Raw genomic sequence first — 22,635 nt, 5'->3', positions numbered from 1 at the left:
GGCTATTCCATAGCTGTGGACCATAATGGCTGAATGCGGCCTCGTCGGGGGTTTTGGTTCTCACTCTAGGAATAATTAAAGTACATTTTATGAACATCTTGATGTTTAATTAGACAAGCAGCAAGTCACATTCATCCGTGGACATTTTTGGTGTACCAAAGCAACAAAGTAACAGCTCACTTCTTGTCAGTGTATGAAACCAGAGAAGTGAGGCACCATTAGCAGTGTTTTCATCATCACACCATCGTACTTTTTTGAATAATATGTTTGAAATGTCAATGCGGGGGAAAAACTGAGCTCCTACTTAGCATTAAAGACAAGAGACACCCTGTCAAAGGCAGCGGTGAAAACCACCCGTAATGACATTCAAGTGACAGACGACAACCAAGCCTGCGCGGTAAATATGACCACTAGGGAAATCAGATAACATCAATACAGCAGGAGAGTCCACGTTTGCAGAGGGGAGATGACGAAAAGATGAAGAAACGGCAAAGCCAAGCTCTTTCATGTTAACTCGCAGAAATTGGTATTCTTTTGACAAGACTACATTCAGATTTACGGCATAAAATTAGAAGCTGAAGACGAGGCGAAAGTCAGGCTTGAATATCAATAGGCCTGTTACATAACCTGACACGGGAAGACCACACTTACATTAGTCTGTTTTATCGCTACATAAAGACACGACTGGGATGCTGAGTCATGCACATCCAAACAACAAAAGGGCAAAAAGGCTCTCTCTTCTTTGCTCTGCATTTTAATGAATGACTGAATTTGGACACACACACACATGCACAGAGAAACTCATTATCATCTTTGGCATCCAAAACAGGAACTGAGATTGTACACTTACAAAAACAGACGTGTACTTAATCTGTATACAGTGGACCCTGCTATTCGTAGGGCATAAGGACTGAGCTGGACCTCAAAAAGCGAACATTGCATGTAATTGGGGCCATTATAATATTGGAAAACATTGGAATATGTGTGTGTATATATATATATATATATATATATTATGTCCGCTGATAGTGTAGTGGTACACACGCCTGAGTTGTGTGCGGGCAGCGTGGGATCGATTCCCGCTCAGTGACAGTGTCTCTGTGTTCCCTGCGACTGGCTGGCGACCAGTTCGGGGTGTAGTCTGCCTTCGCCCATTGACGGCTGGAATAGGCTCCAGCAACTCCCCGCGACCCTGTATAGGATAAGCGGTTTGGAAGATGACATGACATGACATGACATATATATATATATATATATATTTTTTTTATTAAACCCCCACAATCTTGAAAAAATGTAATAAACCCCAATAAGCATTTACAATTAATAACCCTCCCTCCCAATTGTTTTTAAAAACATAACAAATATTGGAAAAAAAATGATCAGTAAATGGGTGAATTTGTGGGTGCTGAACCACAAGTATGCAATGCTCCACTGTAAATATAAACATTCTATTCTTCAATATTTCACCACAGATTCAGCACAGCTTCAGATAGGGTTGTTTTTGTTTATTTCTCTTTCAAACATCCGCCTAACCGTAACAGAAAATGGGTTGAGTGGTTGGTTGGAGGCAATTTTGCGTCACTGGTTGCATGTCGGTAAACAGTGGCTATCATGCAGGACCAGAGTGATGACAACATTTAACAACTGGCATGCACAGTAGACTGCCAATGACCTCAAGAAAAGTAAGTGAAAAGCGTCCGTGTGAACATGAACGGGCAAAGGAAGCAAACTTGTTCATCCTCTGAGGCATGCAGTAATTGCTTTGGCACTGCAAAAGCCAGATATAGCGTGAATCCTCAATTCAGTAACACACGGCACACCGAAAATCAGCCTTTTTCAGGCAGAAGTACATCAAAACATAAAATACACAGTGTGGCAGACATAAATCCAGGAGGTCTAGGACCCCTATGAAATTCCAATGATTCATACAGTTTGCTTCACATTTCAGTAATCCACTTAGGTTCAAAGGCGCTATGCTGATCGCAGCTCATAAAAAGTATTCTTTAGCTAAAAGCCTCCCAGTGAAACTAAAAGAACCGCAACTGCGGGAGTTAAAAATGCGGGGGTGAATGTCAGATGGTATTAAATAATACAGACAGGTGAAAGGATTCAAGAAACACTCAGAAGAACGACGTAATGAAGGTGTTCGCCAATGTTGCCTGCTGAGAAACAATGCAGTAAATCAACCTTTAATTGAATTAAAGTATTCAGAAAAGACTAATTTTCAAGGCTGTAAACCTGCTGAGCCGACAATCAAGCGTGAAATGTAAAAAGGAGGCAGTGGTGCTCCTACTTATGCTTTATGAATATTGGCAGGGGGGTGGGGGGAAGCTCTCCGACATCTTTGTATCCTTTCATGCCCTTAAACATGCAAATTATTAAGTAAAAACCGAACAGATGTTTTATGACAAACAAAACAATATTTCCAAAACATGAATCAATACTCAGGATGAAAAACAATACTTGAACTAAAAATATTACCACGCTACAGTGATGATAAGAACTGTAAAAGTAGAAAGGCTGCAGGGGTTAATGCACACAATATTGTAAGCTGTAAACAACAAAAAGTTGAAACAGGATGACTGTCCAATGTTAGCTGTCCTTTACGCAACATTCTTCACTATTGATATGGGTTTGACAATATCATCCTGTATTTTACTTGGTATTGCCCATCACAAATATTAACAGACAGACATTTTACCCTAAAGTTTGAAAGAAATTTGCGACAAGCCGAGGGCCGGACTGATAGAATGTTCATTGAAATTTTTTAAAATGTTCAGATTGGATCGGGTCCTTTGCGCCTGCTGATGATGTCACGGTTTATATTTCTGTAATATAGTTCTTTGCCTTTATGCTTGTTACCCCCCTGGCTGTTGTGTTTTTATCTTCGGAGTTACTAGATAAAAAATAAAATAAAGTACATTACTGCTGCTTTTGCGAGGCAGCTCGTACGCCACCTCCGTTTGCGTTTCTCCTGCTAAACTGGAAACAATTTTCTGGTTGACTCGGGCTGCAAGATTGTATGAACTGTACATAATGTGAAGTAAACCGGAGAGGATCATATGATTGTTATGATGTCTCCAGCTGACTATTTTAGAATGGCAAGGTATGAATGGAGGTGCTCCTGTCAGAAAACACAGGCCCGTATTCCACTTGACACGTCTATTTATTGTGGTCTGCAACAACACAGACAAAGAATAACCTAGCAACATCATCCAATGCATATCCATTCGTTAATAATATGCCTAAACATTCCAATTCACTGTATTAAGAAATTAAACAGCCAAACAATACATACAATACCCATTCACACGTTTCATCACTAGAATAGTTAGCATACTAGCCGAAATAATTAACCAGTGTTCATCAACGTGACATCACTCACGAGAACATATCTAGGCTATTATGTACAGCAGTTACTTGACATGAACTTAAATGATTAAACTCACCTTTTAACATTTACACACTACAAACGTCGTGAAACACGGGAAATCTGCGACTACTGAGTTTGCTGGCACGAACAAATTACTAGCTAGCTTTGTCGAAGGATAAAAAAAGAAAAAAGAAACCACGTCTCTCGCTATCAACACTTGGCGCTCGAGGAGCGTTCAATGCCTGCTCACAGTGTGGGACATTTCAGCACTACATCGAAACTCAATGAATTTATCAAATGCCAACAATTACTAATAATAAAACAACGTGAGATTTCTAACATGAAGTATTTCTTAATAAAGAAATCCGATTCTGAAAGCCACGAAAAGTGACGTGAAGTCTTCAGTCGGCAGGGGGACGAAGGATGATCCTCGCAAATGTTCGTTATAACAACAGCCAGGGGGTGGCAAACTTATATACAATGAAATATATTACAGAAATAGTGGAAGGAAATGGGTTATCTATGTTCTAGTCCAATTTGTGTCTTGCCAAGGTATGTTGTTTCCGAGGTTAATGAATGCATCGTGCTGTTCGCTGGATGGGAGGGCATGCGAGAGAGAGTAGCAGAGGACGAAGAGGAGAGCCGTCGCTCTTTTTTGACTGAACGCTTGTTGTACTGTATTGGCGTTGGCTGCGGCCCACAGTAGCCGGTTGGACTAATAAAAACGTGATAATTAAACTACGTCTGTGTTCTTGGAAGACACTACAATATATTTTAAACCGTGACGTCTTCGGCAGGCGCAAAGGACCCGATCAGATCTGCTCCCCACACCGGCTTGCTGTGGTCTACGGGCCGGATCTAATAATGAAGCAATATCTTCCCAGGGGCCGTAGAAAATCTTCTCGCGGGCCGGACGTGGCCCGCGGGCCTTGACTTTGACATATGTGGGTTAAGGGCTCTATTTTCATGCCCAACGCAAGTCTAGTGCAAAGTTGCACTGCATGGGTGGAGTTTTCTTTCTTTTGGTAATTTGCTAAACTAGCGCAGGTGGAATAGGGCATTTGCGCCGACGAGGCAGAACGCAGCCGGCTCTCAGCCAATCAAAGGTTCTCTCAGCTGATTCTCTAAATTGAGCATAAAGAGCGATGTGCTGTCTTCATGGTGCCGAAAGGACTTGCTGGAGTCCATGCCGGAGATTGGCGCATGCAAAGTGCATTTACAGTAGAAAGTGACATGGGAGTGGATTTTCACTCCCGTTCCATCCCACTCCCACAGAAAAAATGCCATACCGTCACGTCACGCACCGTAGTAGAACAACTTCCTATCCCGTCCTCCGCCTGTTCAGAATAACTCCCACTCCACTTCTGCTCCCATTTTGGAGGTCAGCTACATTCAAAAAAAAAAAAAAAAAAAAAAAAGTTTGTCGCCCCCTCTTCATACACTCTCCTATTCCTGTCTGCTCCTGTGATCTTTTTATCCTGTACTGTCCCAAACCCATGATTAAAGGTAAAGTTGACTCCCATCCCACGCGATTCCCGGGACAAGCAGGACTCTCGAAAAAAATGTCAGCCTCTAATTTACAATAAAAGGAAGTGATGATCTAAAGTTGGCCGCTGTGGGTGTGAATTTGGAGTCCACCTTCCACCCTTGATCGTGCGTCTGTGGTAGTAATACAATTTGAAAAATTAACATGTCTTTATGCTACAAAAATAAAAAAAATAAAAAATAATAATTAAACCGGCCAATGGTAAAAGAATGGTAAATGGAGGTTACCCATTTTTCCAGGTACTGTTATCCAAACATAACTTAGCTTTTTTCATTGATCCATGACGAAAAAAAAACTACAAAAATTGTCAATTGCAAAAACATTTTTACAGTATCAACACAGATCTCTGATCTATTGTTTTATATTTTTCCTGTGAGACAAACCAAAGAGAGACTCCTTACTTTGAGAGAGACTAAAATAAAAGTTGGGGATTGTTGCTGGCTCATCAGATTGGTTATCCTCACAGGTCAGATTGCTGCAGAGCTGAAATTAGTTTTCTTGTTTCACCCGGTACGGATGATCTTTAGAGAGGTTGAATTTAAAATCAGATGAGTCTGCTCTCACGTCCCGCCGAGCATACTCGCTTTCGATGAACCATTCATCCGGCTTGCCGTAATGCCGTAGCACCGCCGCTGACTGATTAATTCCTGTGGCCTTACAAGTGAGCACTGCAGCCACTCTAACACAAGGACAAGTGTGTTGTCTGGGCTCTTAAAACGTAGTAATAGATGTTCACAGAACCACCCCGGTACGTTTCTCTTTTTATTCACGTGCAATTTTCTCCTCCTAATAGCGTGGGACGCTGCCGAAGCATTTGTCACCATCTCATTTTCTACATCGTGAGGTTGAGTACACTCGCGGGCATGTTAGTTTGCTGCTGATTTACTGGAGGTACTCAACTCTCTCTTGACTGTTACCATGTCTGATGGTCTCACAAGGCCAACACCGATAAAAAGCAGTTTTGCATCATTTACTGCTCATCCAACAATGATGATGTCAGAAGAAAAAAAACATCTTGCCGCTACAAAACAACAAATCATGAAAGAAGCAAGGAGTTTGTCAAAGTACAACCTCCGGAATTTGCCCCAAATTTGCTGCTCCAAACCAAAATGGCTGACTTCCCTTTCATTTTCCTGCATAAGTCCATGAGATATTTTTGTTCATCCTGGTATGATAAGTCCAGCAAATTTCGTGTTGATCAGTGAAAACCGATGTTTGGGGCTGATTTTTCAAATTTTTCCACGGGGTGATAATAAATCTGTTTCATCATTCAAGACCCATAAAATATATTTAATCGAGATAAAAATGCTTGCAAAAAGTGGTGCGTTTTCAGGTATGGTGTAATCAACACAACCAGAGAGCTTTCTTGAGGTGAAAAACGAGGACTTTTTTCAACTCTCAAGGGGGTGCTACTAAGAGCATAAATATGGAAAAATATTAACTCAGTCTCTGCTGTGGATGTTTACATTCATCAGCGTTTCTATCCAGGACGTTTACTGCAACAACGTATATATTCATCAAGTATGTTTTTCAATGGGTAAGTGTGGAAGAGGATCTCGCCCAGCTTGCCTGTGAAATTGTAAACCACTGCAATGACTATCACATCCATGCAGATGGTGCAATTGTATGGCTTTGGATTTGAGATCAGCACAGCTTTTAAGGTGGAGATAAAGATTAGTGGCAGAATCTCGGCCTTGTCGCGTTGATTATGAGGGAGAAAAATGCCAACAAATTGGAAGTCGGAAAAGTTGGACAACTCACACTCAGTAAGAATATGTATATGTATGGTATGGAAAGAGAGTGTCTTAAGTTAGAAGTAGTAGAAAGTCGCGATCGTGAAAAAAAATAATAACTCAATTTGTGGAGTGAATGACGAACACCATGTAAAAAAGGCAGACGTTCAACCCAGCCATACGGTGAGCAACATGGCATGGCATGTTTCTATGTTGTATATTTGCATATAAATGATTATTTTTCCAATAAAACTCCCTTTCTCAGTCTTGTTTTTGTTGTTTATCGTTTGAGATGTCCCAAAAGCAAAAAAAAATACTTTGATGGTCGCTGTTGCTTTTCACAAAAAGCTTGTGTTTTCTACTTTTTGGTGATTTGGGCGATTTTCCTACTCCTGATTATTAAAAAATGGAAAAAGCTGGGAACAAACTTTTTTGTGGTGAAAGAAGAGAGCCTACTCTTACTTTCCGTTAGTTCGCTGCTCATAACGTGACAGACCCTATATTCTGTCGGTCTTGAAAGATCAGTCAAAATACTCTAAAATGGCTGGCAGTGAATGAGTTAAGTTCTAGTGTTATTTTCATGGTCCTGCTATGTAGCCCACCGTTATGTTTATACATATAGAAACATGATCATTTAAAATAGAAATGAATAGAATACTGGTGCAACAAAGTGAAAATAGCCTTTTTTTCCCTTTTTTTTTTTACATTGGCCTTGGCAGTTGAAGTGATTCCAGTGATTTGTGCATGTTTGGTGAGCGCAGCTGAGCTCTGGCTCCCAGCCAGTGGGACATCGCTAACGAGCGCACTCTTGAAAGGCTTTTCAAAGCACGATCGATAGGCCACCACGCCGGGCCCGGCTTCACGCGTGTCGGCCTCAAACCGCAGAGCGGCAGTGCCCCTGTCCGCCGCTCTTTTCATCTTGACACGCTCGCGTAGTGCTTACAATATCTGTCATGTCTGCTCCTAAACGGCTGCCGTCGCTGCACGCCAACTGCATTGCCACGTTCTTCATCTTTCGGCTCGTGCGGCTTTGACTGACTGATAGAGAGACAGCACGGCAGAACAACAAGGCCTGGAAAGAGGATAGTAGTAGTTCGTTAGTTACTGTAGTTGAGAAGAAGGAACTTACTGATTTTTTTCTTAAATTAGGTATTAATTAATCATACATTGCTTGTGTTTCACAGGAGTGTATCTATAGTAGCTAAATAACCAAAATGTTGTTACAGTGGACTCCTGGTATTCACGGGGGATAGGAACCGGGATGATGCCCATTGAAATGCATTAGAAAAATAACATGTAGCCCAAAAGATTCTTCAAAATGCTGATGAGCATTGAATATAATTTTTTCCATGAAAAACGGGAAATGTATTTTTGCTTGGGGTTTAAATATTGCAAAAAAAAAGGGGGGGGGGGGGGGGAATCTGCGAATATGTGAATCTGCGGGTGACGAACCGTGACTACACTTTAAATCTGCTTTAAATGTGTTAATTAAATTCCTAGGGTGTTTATTTTAACACCGGCAAAGTGTTGATTTGATGTCAATAAATCAAAAATATTGTGATGATCATTATTGTACTGTCACAGGTTGAAGTGGAGAGAGAGAGAGAGTAGAGTAGGAATGTGCATATACATTTTGGTGGCAATTAGTCACCGTGTTCAGACACTAGGTGACATTTACATATTACAATGCCTGTCTTCTTCCCTCTATGACGTGGACAGGCTGAGATGAGGAGAAAAAAGTGAAGCCCCCAAAATAGGCTTTTCTATTTGATGTGAAAGTCACCACAAAAAACGTTTAAATCACTACAGATTTATATATGCATATTTTACTACTGACATGATTTTTGCATACAGACCTATTAAATAAACAATGCCAATGTTCAGCCCAATCAAGTGTCCCTTTGACTTTTCACATGAAAACTTCAATGCAATCAAATTCCTTCAAGGACACTTGACTTTTCATCAACTTATTTACATGTTTCATTTTGGAGAATAGGCAAATAGTTTGTCAAGTAACTGACAAATGATACTCATCAGACTGAAAGTCATAGAAATAAGTTTCAAAAAACATGCAGCTTGTCACTCCTAGCTTCCTACATCTACTTGAACCAAAATGTGTAAAATACCGTGTTGATCATCCCGACTGGCTGTGTTAGGCCATGTGGCCACGAGATGCCACACTACTGGCCAATCTGTATTAAACAATATGAAATAGTAATCTCAATTGCAAACCAAGTTATGAGGCAAGACATTTTTTATCAAATACCATCATGGAAAGTTATGCCTACCTAAGGCCAGTTTGATTCCATCTTGCATGTGAGGTGGAAAATGATGCTGAAGAAAATTGCTTCGACTCTAACTAGTGAATGCTACTTAATGCGTGTTTCAATTTCAAATGAACACCAATCAGGGTGGAATAAAGGTGACGTTACATCCAGAGCTGGGCATTCCACCTAGCGGACGGACCGGTCTATGACGGACACCCATTTTGTAGGTGATAAACGATAGCCGGAAAACTTTAAAAAATAAGCATAGGCGGAAGCACATTTTTTTCCAATCTACAGTATATAATCGTCTATCATCAATGAGGCTTCCACGGCCGCAGTGAAGCTTCCGTTTGCCTTTGGCCGCAGCGAGGCTTCTGTTTGAGGCTTTTTGACAGCTTTTGGTTCCTAAAAGGAGCGTTTAAAATTTCGCTCACCGTCAATTGGAGGGCACATATGTAAACAACTATTCACATTCACAACTATTGGCAATTTAGAGTCATAGGTAAGCACATTTAAAAAAAAAAAACATGCAAGCACAGGGAGAACATGTAAACTACCGACAGGATTCTTAAAATGCGATTCCAACCACAAACCAGAAGTGCTTACCACTGTTTCCTCGTGCTGCCTGTGCAGATCATAATTTCGATTCATCTTAAGTTATTTATTTATTTATTTATTTATTTTTGCAGCTCCCCGTCAGAGGCTGTGTGTATTTATAGGATTAATTCATGACATCTGAGAGCATTTTGGGAATTCTTGGGAAGTCATTTGTAAACAACACTTTGTTCTTCATACTTACTGTTACACTTTTAGAAATCATACATTCATCACAATCTCCTGTCCCCTAAAAGACTGTCTTTCAGTTTGATCACGCAAACCCTAACAGACGTTTAGGACCGCTCTTCTGTAATCAGGGCGCGCATGGGAAGCAACTCCGTATCAGGTAGTTCCCTAATCGTACTCTATCTATCTATAGGGGATAATATATCATATTGAGGGAAACAAGTGAAATAAAAGCTGTGAAGTGCTGGCTTCCATCTTTTGCCGCTGCGCTCCATGACTTCCTCGGGAATGGAGTGCAGTGGCAACTTGTCCACACTCGGACCATAAAGTCAACGACCAAGGCGGAGCATCGACTTTATGAGAATGGAGCGTGGGATAAAATGTAATGGGTGGAACTGCCGGAGTTCTCTTGAAATTACCTTTCTTCTTGTTTTTATCTAAGGTTTGTCGATGTACTTTTTTTCCAAGAGATGGCCTGTTAAAAAGAGGGGCAGGGACAGGTCACATTGGCTTTTAATGGTGTGTCCTGAGGCGACTTGCAATTCAACACCGAGTGCAGAACAAATTGACTGGGTGATAATCTAGGACTTCACTGACTAAAGATGATCATACACTATTCCAGTGTTTTCCAACCGAAGAACATAATTTGCAATAGCAAAATCTCACAGTACACCACCAAACACCATTGTCACGAAAAGTATGTCGTATTCTGAAATTATTATGTTGTGTGGTGATAGTGGTAGTACAATTTAGTCCAACCTGTCACTAAACCTCACAGACATAGATGAACAAAGATAAATGAGTGTGAAATTAAACAACAAAATACAGGAGATACTCGGGTTACACGGTACTCAACCTACGCTGTTTCAGCTTTATGACGCCTGAATCTCATCCAGAATTTGGTCTCCTGCCCCATAGTGTGTGTAAAAGAGAAAGCAGGATATTCTAGCGATGTTGGTCCAGCCAAGAGGAACGCCATTAGAATAGAAACGAAGCTGGATATCATCAAAAGGTCGGAGAAAGGCGAGACGCCAACGAGCATCGCATATTTATTTAGAGATTCAGGAGTTATTAAAGGGTTAATTCCAATTGCCCCCCAATAAATAAATGAATACAAATATATGTATATATGAAGTCCTCGAATTACGATGTTTTGACTTTAAGGCCCTGTCTACGCGTAGCCAGGGTTTTTGATAACGCCGGATATAAGCCTGCGGTTAGCCCTATCATCCACATGTCCCCGGGGTTTTTTCACTGAAAACGCAAAACTCCGGCCACAGTGGAGATTTGCGGATATCTCCTGATTAGCGTTTTGCTGTGGACGGTTACACCCGGAGATTTACGTCGTCACCATGCGACAACAATGCTTTGACATCATTGCGCTTTCTGAAACATTCTGAATAACCCGTTTACATGAAAGAGTGGACAGAGTTGCACCGGTATTTGAATAATCCACTGTGAACGGCGACGGACGGGCGTTGTGACTCAAATGGACGTCATTTCCGCTTGTTACTTTCAACTGTCAATAAAACACTTGAATTCAAGTCACTCACCACAGGAATGAAGCAGCCGGTTTCCTTCTCGCTCCAAAAATGTGCTTTTGTGCTCCGTCTCTGAGCTTGTTTACCTCTGCTTGTGTATTCCGGCGGGCTGTGCGTCTAACACAGTACAGACAAGCACTTCCTGTACTACAAAGACCAAGATTCATTGCGGTTGAACTCTGCAGAGTGTCCCGTGCAACCAGGGTATTCTGATCGTGTCTGCGTTTGTGCACCAGGAGTAACTCTGCCATTTTCGGCCTCCCTTCCTTCTTCTCCATCCAACTCGCCACAGTAATGGTAAGTACAGCATATTCTTTTTTTATTTTATTGTATTTTAATAGCCCGTTTCACAGACTGGATGGCCTTGACGTGGGGTTCCTCAAGGGTCAGTCCTTGGGCCCCTTCTGTTCAGTCTGTATAGTCTGTTACCTTTGGGTCAAATGCTTCAGAACACCAATGTTGGCTATCACAGTTATGAAGACGACACACAGCTATATATATACATATATATATATATATATATATATATATATATGTAAATATAAATATACAATCAATCCATGTCCCCAAATGACACCAGCTCAATCAGCGTATTTTGTCACTGTCTAGATCAAATTAACAACTGGATTGAACTAAAACTTCCTTCAGCTAAACCAAAACAAAACAGAAGTAATTGTTTTTGGCAATAAGGAAAAGAGGAATGCTGTTAGAAAACGCCTGGAGTCACTGTCTTTAGAAACCAAAGATCAAGTCTGAAATCTTGGGATGCTGATCGACTCAGACCTGACTTTCAGCAATCATATACAATCAATCACTCAATCAAACAGCCTTTTATCAGCTGAAAAATATATCCAGACTGATGGGTTGCATGCTGCAAGCAGACCAGGAGAAACTTATCCATGCATTCATCTCCAGTTGACTTGATTATTTTAACGGTCTTCTTACTGGTCTCCCTCAAAAGAGTATCAAACAGCTGCAGCTCGTTCAGAATGCTGCAGCTCGGGTTCTTAACAGAACAAAGAGATCAGAACATATTATTCCAGTCCTAAAGGCTTTACACTGGCTCCCAATTAACTGTAGAATAGATTTTAAAATGTTGCTACTGGTCTATAAGTCACTGAATGGTTTGGGTCCTGAATACATTAATGAAGTGCTGATTGAATATAAAGCCTGTAGGGCTCTGAAATCTGCAGACTTGGGTCAATTAGTGGAACTGAGAGTACAAGGTAAACATGGTGAAGCTGCATTTAGCTGTTACGCTGCACACAAATGGAATAAACTGTCAACAGAAGTTAAGTCATTCCCGAGTGTAAATGCTTTTAAATCCAGGTTTAAAACAGCTTTTTTCTCATAACTTTGATTAAGGTCCTCTATCTTTTTTTTTTTTTAATGTATTTTAGAAATCCATTTTTATTTCTTCACTTTTAAATGTTTTTAAAGTTTTCTGCTGTGTGCTTGAACGTGGTCAACGTACATTCTGGCAGTTTTATTGGCTGCTTTTGTTTTCTCTGCTTTGCTTTTGAAATCTTAACTTTGGTGTTCGTAAATGCTTGTAGGTGTTGTCTTTGCTTGTGTGAAGCACATTGAGTTGCCTTGTGTATGACGTGTTATATAAATAAAACTGCCTTGCCTTGCAGCTTTTTTTATATTAAACAAAGTATTTTAAAATACATTTCAACCTTAACGGTGAAATCCGACATACACAGAAATTCAATGGCCAGCGTAGGAACTTAAATGTTTCCTAAATCGAGGACTTCCTGTATAGAATTTGTAAACAGCCTGTCTTAAAACATAGTAGGAAGTGCAGTAAATCTCCCTTACCGATGAATTAATAAGTCTTGAGCGTATTACCTTTCAAGAGCGCGGTGCAGAAGAATGAAGCTATAGTATAGGGGCCATTTTGAAAAAGGGGCAGCCTTGAATCTCCTCCTGGTGCTCAGCTCCAACCAAGCATGGCCCATTAACAGCACTACAATTGACTAACTTTAAAGGAGGCTTCTCTAATTGGAAGATAAAGGAAGGCTTTTAGTGTGTAAGACCCAATTACTGCCATGCTGTTAGCCCCTCTCCGCTGATTGCATTCATTAGCCAGAATCGCTATCATCCCCTCTCCTTTGGTTTCTATCAAAATACCCTCTCCAAAAAAGCACCTTTTCCAGCCCATTCCAGAATAGCTGGAAGTAACTCATAAAGTGTCGAGGTCTAATGGCTTTACATTTGAGTTGCAATTAGAGACTCGGTGCTACAATAACGTCTGCTGGCGGATTCGCTTGCTAACGCCGTTTGCATCCAACCAGAAGAAACACAGAAGAAGAATACAGTAAGTACGGTGGTGCATGCCTGAAACCACAACAAAGGCATGCAGAGTAATCAAAACGTTATTGCATAAAGTTGTGCCTCACTTCAATTCGGTAAAGTGACATCGGTCCAAAAGCAATGCAAGCAGCTGTTGTAGTGAGAATAAGATTATCAGCTAACATGGTAGATAGCATACATAGTTGATTAAAAGTAGTTGCTGTACAAAGCACCAACAGATCTAGCCTACCTTAGATACTTACCTAAGCTTGTGTCATGCGGTAAATCTACTGATAATACATTAATAAAATTAAAGAATTCTTGCACTGATTTATTGGATAGATCTATTAAAAAGATGGAAACGTACAACTGGAAGACAATAATTTAAAAGATTTATCATGCTCGAAGATGTACAGTAGTTGACACATCCTTACTACCTATATTGCTAAACATTTACTGTTAATCAAGTTTCTCAGTTCTTGCATTGATATGGGTCATGTTCATATAATTCAATTAATAACGGTAAACGTTTGTACATTTTTTTTTCTAATTTTACAGTTTTGTTTATGCTGCCTTGGTTTTATGTGTAAACTTCTCCCATATTGAAAGCCATGTTTGAAGTCAATTGTTTTTTTTAAATATTGATGAACTTAGCCCACAATAGTAAAGGAAATCAAGAGATATATACACTCATTTCATGGCAGTCCAATGCAAATGTAATCTGAACAATATTTTGTAAATTTGTGTGTGGAAAAAAACATAAACAATGACAATTGACAGAGCAAATGGTGGTGTTCCATTACACTCTTGTCTTTATACTTTCATATTAATGTATATAATAATAACGGATAACGGATTCTACCTTTGGCCACAATGCAATGCGGGATTCCAGTCAAGGTAAGCCATTTTAAACTAAAATGAAAAACTTCTCTGCAGTTACAAGCATATGTTTCGTCCAACCTGGCCTTGTCTTGTTTGCTGCTGTCACCAGGAGGTGCGTTCGCAAATTCACTGTGATTGTCCATCCATCCATCCACTATCCATACCGCTCATCCTCACAAGGGTCGCGGGCGTGCTGGAGCCTATCCCAGCTGTCTTCGGGCAGTAGGCGGGGGACACCCTGAACTGGTTGCCAGCCAATCGCAGGGCACACACAGACAAACAAACATCCGCACTCACACTCACACCTAGGGGCGATTTAGAGTGTCCAATCATCTTACCATGCATGTTTTTGGTATGTGGGAGGAAACCGGAGTACCCGGAGAAAACCCACGCAGGCACGGGGAGAACGTGCAAACTACACACAGGGAGGCCAGAGGATCGAACCCACGACCTCTGAACTGTGAGGCGGACGTGCTAACCAGTCGACCACCGTGCTGCCTGTCTGTGATTGTGTGAATGCAAAATGACTACCTCATCCTGGCACTTCAAAACAAAGATCCCTCAGCTGTATTGTAACAACATAATGAGGCTTCCTCCAGTGGCATTGACGGCCAAAACAGCTTGATTGATATAGAAGAACCATTTGTAAAAGAACCAAGAAACAATGAACTCTTAAGACACACAATGCATGCACAAGATGTATTTCTGTTTTTTTTTTAATGGAAAAGGCATATTTGAGCAATAGAAGAAAATGTGATGTATCCAAAAATAATCATTATAATAAGTAACCAGCATCTTCAGAATACATGTAGCAAATCGGGAAATTTCATTTGGGACACATAAAGGTGAAGACATTTTGTCATTAAAACCGTGAAAAATACGACTTTAGAGCACTTTTTTTTTCTTCTTAGAAATGCTTTAGGGCCTAATGAATGATAACAACTGCCAATAATTCAAATACTCATATAAAAAAAAGTGTGTGTGTGTGTGTGTGGGGGGGGGGTGTATTATGGGGTAATTAATTACTTGTGGTTTTACTGTAGTTTAAGAGTGAACTCCATTTAAAATAAATGTGTGGAAAGAATCATTAGGATTCTCCCCACGTCCACGCCGTCCCCTCTCACTTGGTTTCACAAGCGCATACAAAAAGCATCCAAGGCCACACACGGCCACTGTCCACCCATCTATACAACTGCCATTCACAGGCCGATCGCCCTGGACATTTGACGGGTTTCTAATCTAGAGAGCTGCCACAGCGAGACGGGGGGACGAATCACCTCTGCCAAACCCCACAGTGCATCTCAAGCAGCATCCGCATCTCTGTCTCAATCTCCACCCGTCATCGTCGCCGTCGTGTCGCCCACCCGGTCGCGTCACCACCGACCCTGGGCAAACACCATGGTGGGGGAAACTTGCTTGCTATAAAATGGCACGCTAAAGTGGGGCTTCCCGGTGTATGTGACCACCACCCATCCAGTCACTTTGTCTTATATAGGATAAAAATGACCACACTATAAAAACAGGTTTAAGAAAATGGGAATATATCCCTTAATCTAAGAAAAAATATCTGCCAAAAACAACAGTAAAATTTGGAGTAATAAACCAAGTGCAGGGAACTGCACTCATAATGATTGCCTTTTAAAAGATATTTTTTGATTATATTGATGCATACGGTTCAGAATTTGGCAGCTAAATTGGTCATTAGAATGTAAATTGTGCACCAGTTGCAGTTACTTTGTTTTGTCAAACCAAGTTCCCGCCGATCTTGGATCATGAACGTGATGGTCAGAATTCCATTTTGTTATATTTGTATCATGTCAAGTTGATTTCTGGGCAAAACTTTACTGTCACACATTGCTACACTTGACTTCAAATTCCTAAAATAACCAGAAGCCTTTCAGAACTCAATGACTCCTCTAATGGTACTTGCTTTTAAACAAGATCAAGCATATAATGTTGGATCCTGTCATTAATTTGGACTCTTGAGGATCTTTCTTTTTCATGCGTTCACACTTTAACATGAATAAGAGGGGAAAACAACTCAATGACATTAGCATATGAAAGCAAAAAAAAATAAAAAACCAAGAGACAAAAGCCCCATGTAGCACAAAGTCTAGCTGGAGAGTAAGCCATTAGGGTGCATCACACATTTTCACAAAGCCTACCACCATAAGCAAATATGGAAATACAGTATTGCACTGAATTTCAAATGAGAGCTTATGCACAGTTGCATGCTATTAATAAGGCCACCCGGCCCTTGCGCATGTGAGTGCGTGTGCGCGTGCATGTGTGTGGGTGTGTGCGTGTGTGTACCTCAATATCAACCTGACAAGTCATTTTGATCACAATTTGCAGGAGCATCCAAGAGCGGCGCTGCATAATGATTTGTATTTAAACCTGTTACACAGTTCACGACCCGCAAACGACTCTGCTGCATACGTTCTTTCTTTTCATTTTTTTTTTTTTCCCCATCCTCTCAATGCATCACGCAGCCTCGCAAGGAAAATGTTTTCCTCCTGTCAACGTTTCAATGTTTGCCGTCTCAGTCAAAACAAGCTAGAATATTTTTTTTTTTACCCAATACACACACACACACACACACACACCCACACACACACACACACACACACACGCACAACTGCTGTTCAGGGGGAAAAAAGTACAGTTAGTCAAAGTTGAACACCCAAAGGAGTGTACAATTTGTTGTTTCCCAGAGGGGAGAAATGCCCCCCCCCCCCCCCCCAAAATAACCACCCAAACTCATTACACGTAAATTGATAACAGCTATAGAGCCCCCCAAGAAATGATTACACGACACTACATGTCTCATCATGGCAAACTCAATCTATGACAATTTATCAGATCAGGCTACATGGGATTAGACAAATGAATGTCTTGGTGAACCAGCATGTGGTTCCTTGTCCGGAGTTGTTTTTGTATACGCCTTACTAAGTAACGGTAAACAATGTTATGTTTGTAATCTCGAGGTGACATATTTGCATACACATTGCTTAAAACGTACCAAAAGAAACTCACTCCCTTAAATCACTGTTGAGAATCTCACTCAAAAGGTATTTTTTTGTAATTTTTTTATTATGGTGCTTGTCCTTATCAGGGTGAGTTTTTGGAATATGGGAGGAAGCTGGAAGATCCGGAGAAAAACATTTTTTCTGAGTACTCTGGAAAACATGCAAATTCCACACAGGAAAGCCAGTGGCTGGATTCCTACCCCCATCCACTGTCTTATAACATAGCACGTATGGTGGTCAACTTTGGAGGGTCCACTCTATATTAATAGCCGCGACTCCAATTTGACCCTGTACATCACATTATCAGCCCAAGTCTTGACAAAGCAGATTGTACAGCCAAAAGGTACTTGTTAGCACGCTGGCTTCCTCTCCAGACTATTTTGGCCCTCGCCTCCTTTCTTCCCTCGCCACTCTTTCATGACTAGCTAATGAATGTAGATGGTTCTCCGGGGGTGGGGGGGCGTTCTTATTAAGGCGGCGAAGTGAGAGCGCGGCATGCTCCGGTCATGGTCATGGTGAAAAGTTCAACAGCTTTGGTGAAGCCCCCGCCTTGGTAAACAGAGACGGGGCTAAAGAGGTTTGTTTATATGGCCCACCTGCACTTGACCTCTGCAGAGGTGGGTGTGATTAGTGAAATGTGTCGTGGCCGTTATGGGGTGCAGGGGTGCGCTCGCTCCTAATAAGCCACGCAGCGGCACAAATACACAGGCGGCGACTTAAGTCTGTGGATTAACTGATTGAGCAAATATGTTTGCAGTCAAACAAATGGGATTTACAGGAACAGTGTCACTCTCAAATATATGGGCTGTCACTTGTATATGCATGGATGGCCCATTTTAGGCTGGATTTACTGCATGGTTCAAGTGAAACAATTCAGTATTTTTATTTATTTTTTGCTCTTATGGCGCAATTGGGATAAGCCTCACTGAAACGTAAATGGAAAACAAATACGTTGAAGAGCTCTTAAAAATGTGGAAAAGAATTTGATGCGTATTGGGTAACCGTCAATGTGAGTGCAGTGTAAACACAAAAATCGAATATACAATTGTCTCTTGTTCCCCGTGTTTCAGATCCACCAGTCAAACAGAGAGAACATTAAAGACCCTGTAAAGTGAACAGTGATGCCAGTAACCCGTTGGCAGTAACTTCAAATATGCGCAGTTTGAAGTAACTGATAATCTAATAAATTACTTGTATTTCTTGGGTAGTCAGACTACTGTAACTTTTCAAATACTCCGGTAAGTTACAATGTTGGCGACATCCACTCATGTGACAACAAAGCAGTTCAAATAATGGATCAATGGACATGCATTGGGTGTGAAGTTTTTTTCAAAGCACTGCCCATCTACTCTCTAAACAGATGCAATTTGTGGCCTGCGAGCAGCAGCCATGAGTAAGAATTGATCTGAGTTAAGTATACTCATCTCACCCACGATATCTCTCAAGCACACGGATGAAGAATAAAACAAAAAAAACCCTTCCTAAATGTATAGTACTCACCAAAGTCACTAAAGAAATAATTGCACATTATAGAACACATACGGAAGGGAAACAGGTACTTATATCTTAAACAAGGTGAAAGGCATTGGGGGAGTATTGAAATTCACATTACCATCTGAGGTAGTGTTGTAATCAAGACCACACCAACCGACACCAAGACATTATTGACGTTTGGAGGTTGAGACCGAGACAAAACCAAGACTGTAAATAATCAAAGAAAATCACACCAAAAACAAAACTGAACAAAATGACCAGTGTCTTTTTTTTTCATAACGTTTGCAACAAAAGATAATTCTGCTGTTGCTTTTGAAATACTACAGTGTAACAAATATCTAATCCAAGCAAAGTTGTTGTTTAACTTCTACAATTATGCAATCATACCCTTTGTGACTGAGTCATGAGACATGAAAAATGTCAGGCCTCCTCTCGAGCGGTCTTGATCAAAAATCCTGAGTCCGCACTGTCCGAGACCGAGGCAAGACCGAGTAAAGATGCCTTCGATTCCGAGATGAGACCGAGACCCTTTAAAAGTGATCTCAAGATCAGGTCTGGACACAGACTACTCTGGAGAACTACAACACTAATCTGAGGGAGTGCCATAATCGTTTTACGTGCACAGACTAGTCATGTCTTTATAAACAGCAATGGAGGAAAGAGTGAGATTTGCATTTTCAAGATGGAAATACAGTCCCTATTTTCAGCTAAAAACAACAAGGTTACGGTTTGCTGCATACTCTGTGTTGTCTACAGAGGTTTTGTAGCATCAAAGACAGATATTAAAAAGAAACAACAACAAAAAAACATGGATCGCATTGCAGTATGCATTCAAGCTAAAAGAGAAAGTCACACCAGATCGTGAGTGCAGGAGGACACCAGATTTAATCGCTATATTTGTAAACAATTTACATTACAAATGTTGAGTTGTGCCTTTACAGTATTAATAGTATGGCAAGTCATAAAGACTTTTTTTTAACAACCTTAATTGAATACAAATATTATAATAATACAAATAATAATTATGGTAAGTAAAAAAGGTTTGTCTTTATTTTGAAATAAAATATAACTTATTCTTTAAAAAACTATTAAAGTAACTTGCAATCTAACTTAGTTACTTTTAAAATCAAGTAGTCAGTAAAGTTAAATTAGGTTTTAACACAGTTTTCGGGAAACTGTGGCAACACTGAAGGTGAATTCAGATATTTGGTTTTAAATAAGTGATACATATTTGAAGATCATTGCTGAGAACATGTGAAAAGACTGCGAACTTTGTAGTACTAAATTGTGGAGATATAGGGCTCCATTTTCATCACCGGCACACAGCCAGCGAGTTGAGTGGGGTAATTTTGCATGAAGGCACTGTTACGCTCTTCCTCCTTGCCATCTTGAGGAGGGCTCTAACATAAGTGTGAGAATTGGAAGAGGTAAATGAAAAACATGCACTGACGCAAAAGACGACGACTGCGAACAAAAACAAACAAGGACCGGCAACATCACCAGTAGACAGCCCAGGGACTGGCAAACAGACAAAAACATACGAGGACTTAGCACGTCACTCGCAGCCAGCCAAGTCCACCAGCAACCGAGTCCCTCTTAACTGCTTGCTGGCGAACACACCTGAAAGTAATTGACTAATTTGGTTATTCTCCCCTGCTATGATCGGGTGGCTGTACCGGTGGCGAAGGCCACCAATCAGGGCAGAGCATGGGAGAGCACACAAACACACGCGCACAATCACACAACATAAAGCGGAAGTCCACCCAAAGATATTTTTTTCAAGAATATGTTCCCAGCAGGCCCGCAAGTTGAAACACAGCATTCTGATTAATTTTGCGTTGGTGGAATATAAGTTAAGCAGCAAAATGCACTCGTTTTTAGCCATTTTAGCCATTTTGTCTTCTGTCGACTGAAAATGACATCACAACTGCTCACAATGACCAATCACGGCTCAGAGTCAGAGACCACAGGTCAAACACAGTTGTGATGTCATTTTCAGTCGACAGAAGACAAAATGGCCGCCCCCGGATATGGCTAAAAACGAGTAGATTAACACTTATTCCACAAAAACAATACTTATCAGAATGCTCTGTTTCAACTAGTGGATTTGCATGGAACATATTCTTGAAAAAAAAATGTTTGCGTTGACTTCTCCTTTAAACGGCCACGACACAACGTGGGCCGTAACAGCACTTCTCCTTCTTGTCTCCTCCCTGTCTCTTTCACGTGCCTTCAGAAGTCTTTTTAAATGCAATGTTTAATGCCCATTTTATATTCTGTTCATGAAGTTTTCTGTATGTTAAACTATAGTTATTCGCTCTAAACTGTAGTTTTTGGGTTCATTGAATTTATGAAATTTTCAATGGGCAATATTGCTTTAATTTACATACGACATTTTGGAACAGATTCATAGCGAAAACTGACGTTTCACGGTATGTGCAAAAGTGTTGATGAAACTGCAACATCTAAGGCACTAGCACCCTTGCCAAAATTTGACAACTGCCGCAAAATCTGCGGGAATGTGGCAAAAAAGTCAAACCAAACTTCCCACAATCTTCATTGATGATGACCACAAATCTTGCGAAACGTGCAAGATGCATTTTTCAGCAAAGTGGGAGGAACCCGAAGTACTTTGAAAAATATCCACACAGGAAGTCCGCAGCCCGAATTTCAACTACCAACCTCAGAACAGACTTTGACAAATATGATTAGAAAAGCAGAAATGTGTTTTTGCTTCAGCATAGCAAAACTCTCTAAAAGTTTGGAACTGTGTCCTTCCGAGTATAGGCTATGGATCAAAACCAAACCCGATGCAATCTCATTAACTAGAAGGAACTACAGCAAAATCTGTTTATTCTGCTTCCGCTTTTTTTATCAGTTGCCTATGTGAGACACACACACACGCATACACAAACATGTTCCCTCCAGGTGCAGCCTCTCCAGTCATGGATGCGCATCTTTTGAGGTCTGTCCGATCAAAGTGTTTGGCTGGTGGGAGTTTGGGTTTCAGTGACTGACTGCGGCGCCGATTGTCGTGTGGCGGAAATGAGGCTCATTATTTCAATGTGTAGTCACACTTTCTGCCCTTCCGCCCTAGGACCAGGCCATCTATCCATTAAAGGAAATCACTTTGAAAGGGCTTGTCCTTCCTTGGACACACTCACACAAACGCACAACAACACACACAATGATGCATGGTCACCATCGCTCTACTGGTGCACAAAAACTTTTTGACTGCTGGACTGTTTAATGTGCTCTAACACAACTTTGGGGTGAGAACGCAAACCCTCAACAATGTGCCCGCTAAATGTAAATGCAACATTTATATTACTTATATCAAGGCTATTATTAAATATGACTATATTGTCATCAGAAATGGTCTTGGTGTGACACAATGCAGCTTTTTGACAGATTGGAGCCATTTGATGACCTTAGAGCAGAGATTTTTTTTAACTTTTCAGGTGCACTCTCCCCAAAAAACATAACTAGCACATGTACCACTAAATGCAATAGAAATGCAAAAACCCTATTTTGGAGGGAAAAAAATGTTACAATATCAAATTTGTATTTTTTTTTTAGAAAAATGGTGTCCAATAATATAATAAGGTTGTATTTAAAAAAAGTTAACTAAAACTAGATATATTTTGTTGAGTTAAAGGTTTTAATCAAGATAGTCATTAATACGATGAAAC

At 40.6% G+C, this 22,635-nt stretch overlaps 1 protein-coding gene across 2 annotated transcripts in view; it reads right to left on the bottom strand.

The window, feature by feature from the left end:
* tafa3a (TAFA chemokine like family member 3a) overlaps nt 1-22,635 on the bottom strand; it is a 128,344-nt gene that overhangs the window by 31,969 nt on the left and 73,740 nt on the right. The window lies entirely within an intron of this gene.

Source organism: Filicampus tigris, chromosome 9 (genome assembly GCF_054856515.1).
Source record: "Filicampus tigris isolate MCC_2025a chromosome 9, RoL_Ftig_1.0, whole genome shotgun sequence".
Taxonomy (NCBI): domain Eukaryota; kingdom Metazoa; phylum Chordata; class Actinopteri; order Syngnathiformes; family Syngnathidae; genus Filicampus; species Filicampus tigris.
Note: the sequence above shows the minus strand (reverse complement) of the source record. Positions and strands in the feature narration are given on the sequence as shown.